A 3,513-nucleotide genomic window follows, 5' to 3' on the forward strand; every position below is an offset into this window, starting at 1 on the left:
AACGCATCGCCTCCCCCGAAGCAAGGAACCTCTGCATCGTTCTCCCTGCGAACCTTTTGTTTGTTTTGCGTCACGCATTTCAGGTACTTTAGTGAAAAACGTGTCGCATTTACCATCAACTTGAACTAAGCTGTTTCTACCACCTTTAAGTCTATTTTTAATTACTGTATTGTGGATTTTTGTCGGTTTGGTCTTGTGTTAAGTCTATATAAAGAATACATATTTTTATAAAACATGTGTGGTGTCCATCTTTAGAGTTTCACTATATTACTGTCTGTGTTCACAAATGCTTTACACACTGCCTCTGAGATAAGGCTGCCTGCTCGTGCCAAGCTACCAAAGGTGTGAGCAGGGGTTATTGAGGAGTGTAGCCCCCTTATCCTAACTTGAAGCCAGGGTCCCTACTTGGTCAAAGGTACTGACCTCTACCAACTTGTGACCCCCAGTTCTAACAATAACCTTGCGGCAATGCAAGCCCATAGTAAATATGGGCCCAGGTGCAAAAGATTTAGGTAAAAGTTTGGAAAAAATTGCTTCCAAAATCTAGATTTTAATAATAAACATAACCCACTGTAAAACTTTTTATACCTGTCTATAGAAAGCATGCACTGCATAGGTTACTTGGCAACACCCTTGCAATATCACTCAAAAAGAATGCATCTTTGCTCTCACGAAGCTTCAATAGAACTCCATCAATTAAAGCTGCTACTGACTTCCAAACAGCCTTTAAATTTGTTACTAATCAATTGCTCGCATTTACATTTCTTTCAGGCAGCAGGCACCCTGGCAAGAAGGCTTGTTTCTAGTTTGTCCCACCTTCGTCTTCACAGCACTGGAGACTCACTCCCTCCCTTCCACTTTAGCTGAAGCATCTTTACTTTCGAAATTAACCATCCCAGGATGGGTGTCTTTAACGAAAAAGTTGGGGAACTGTCTTTGTCAAATTAAAAAATATGGGCACGCCATGCCCTTTAGATCCCGGCCACTTCAGCCTCTGTTTGTAAGTAAGTTAATTATGCCAATATGGAGTTTTACCCATTTAACGCTGTTTTAAGGGGGAACACCGCACTTAACACTGGTTAACAGGGGTAAGGTGCAGAGTCCGACAGTTCGATAACTTGTTCTTTTATTTAAAGTAAATAGTCACACTCTGGAAGGTTTACATCTTTATCTAAATTAAATGCATGTGAACCATTTCAAAATACAGTGCAGTCACCATCATTCATAGGAGAGAAAATTCAATTCATTAAATCCAAATAAACATTTACCTCGGACTCAGAGAACAGTACATCTGCAAATAACGAGCAATTATATTTACCAAGAATGTTGTGTAAGACCAACCCCCTGGCCATAGGGCTGGTAAGGGTCCCCCGGGATAGATCAAGAGACAAAGACTTCAGGACAGGATTCAGAACAGGATAGTTGACCTCTCTAGAATACCGATGATTGCGCCGCACCCCTCTCTGACACTCTCTTCCTCCTCGAGATTCTTCTGTAATCTTCTGATCTAACCCAATTAAATTAGGATAGAAAGTTCTGCTTCAGGTTCTGCATTCGGCTCCTCATCAGCATCTCCCCCAGCATCAGCATCCAGCATACTTCTCTCGCAGCAATTCAGCATCGAGACTCACAGCATCTGTATCTAACTAACTAAAGCTATCTTAATTATACCTTCGTTCTTCATGTTCCACCCACTAAAGTTTCAATATCGTAAAATACGAAATATGATTGGTCAGGCAAGGGGGAAAGCTCCATCACACCATCCTTACATGACATTAAAATCAGTTCAACTATTGTTTGCAAACCCATCCCCTTAATTTTTATTCATAAAGTTAGTTCTCATACGCTTTCACATTTCACTTTGAAACAATTTAATAACATTTCGAATACGAGTCCTCATCATTGAACTCTTCACCATCCGTTCCCAGGGTGTAACACTCATATCCTTGGCTCCCGTCCAATATCTCAGTCACCGTTCCGGGTTAACTTTCAGTGGTTATGCGCAGACTTCGTATTACTCAGCTTAATTCAGTTATGCGTGAGAGGCCCAAATGCGCACTAGTGATAAAGTCAGAAAGACAAATATTAATTTCACAAATAAAGTGGTTTCACTGTATACCACCCACCTCTACTCTATTCCCCTTTACTTATTAATACTTTTCCCCCATTAGCGTTAGTAAAAAGGACTCAACTCCGAATTATCCCCATCGTAACGCATCAAAAGTGGAGATAGATTTAACACCCCATTCACAAGCTGGTGCAAACTGCAGACATCGCCCGTATTCCCACGATAACTGCTCCAAAATGTATCTACATGGTGGACACCACCAACTAACCATAATGAGATGCAGAGTGGGCGTTCCCGTGCAAAAACACATGAAAAAACCACAACACCACATTCACAACGAACTGCCAGATCTGTGAAGCGAACCAAAAACAGGCGATAAGCCGCGGTAGCAGCAGGGAATTAACACCTGCCTTCTGCTGGTGTTAAGCAGGACGACTACCTGCAGCATGAAAAGGAGCCCAGCCAAGAGCCACACCTGAAGACCCGCAGATGCCATGGAGACAATGATCATGCAACGTGAATACCCATGAGGGCCACAACACCCCCCACAACCACCCCAGGGCCCCCTGGCTCTCCTCCTCCAGACATACAAATACTGTGCACGACACAAGAGCCACAACAAACGCACGATGACGCACAGTGCCAAAATAAATACACACATGTGTGGGCAGAAGAACGAGAAACAGTCACACAGCACTGAAGTGACAACCAAAAACTTTATTGAAACACAATACAAAACACCAAAGCGGAAGACTCCTGTCGGGTCTACCAGGGACAATCTCGACAACACAGCCTAGAAAAGAAAGCCCAAAATCAGGACGTGTGTCATGCGCACATCAAAGGAGGGAGACACAGAGAAGGAAAGTGAGCCAGAGAGAGAAACAGAGGGAGGGAAAGGAAGGGAGAAAGTGTAAGAGAGAGGGAAGGGAGAGTGTGAGAGAGAGAGAGAGAGAGAAGGGAGAGAGAGTGAGAGAGAAAGAAATGAAGGGAGAGAGAGACACACACAGGCCCCACTGATCACCTGCTGCCCCCTGTATGTCCATCAGTAGGCACACAACGTGCCCGTGCGAGCTTCATGCCCCGGTCACGCCACCATGGCACTGTCCACATCATGCGGGCCCTCCCCACAGCCCAGCAGGTCCCACACATGACGCTGAGTCCTGAGTCATTAATGGCGAAGACCACATCAGTGCACACATCATCATCGCAGGCTGCACACCCGCTCAGCAATTACGTGTGCCACCAACCCTGTGCAATGCTAGTCAGCGCCACGTGGTGGTAGGCCAGTGTCGGCCGCAAGGCCTCAGGTGCCACTAACCCTGTGCTATGCCAGTCAGCGCCACATGGTGGTAGGCCCGTGTCGGCTGCAAGGCCTCTGGTGCCACCAACCCTGTGCGCAGCAAATCATGGGCCCTTTATGATTGAGCACTGTGGAGCGTCCATCA

The sequence above is a fragment of the Triturus cristatus genome, chromosome 8 (assembly GCF_964204655.1).
Source record: "Triturus cristatus chromosome 8, aTriCri1.1, whole genome shotgun sequence".
Taxonomy (NCBI): Eukaryota; Metazoa; Chordata; class Amphibia; order Caudata; family Salamandridae; genus Triturus; species Triturus cristatus.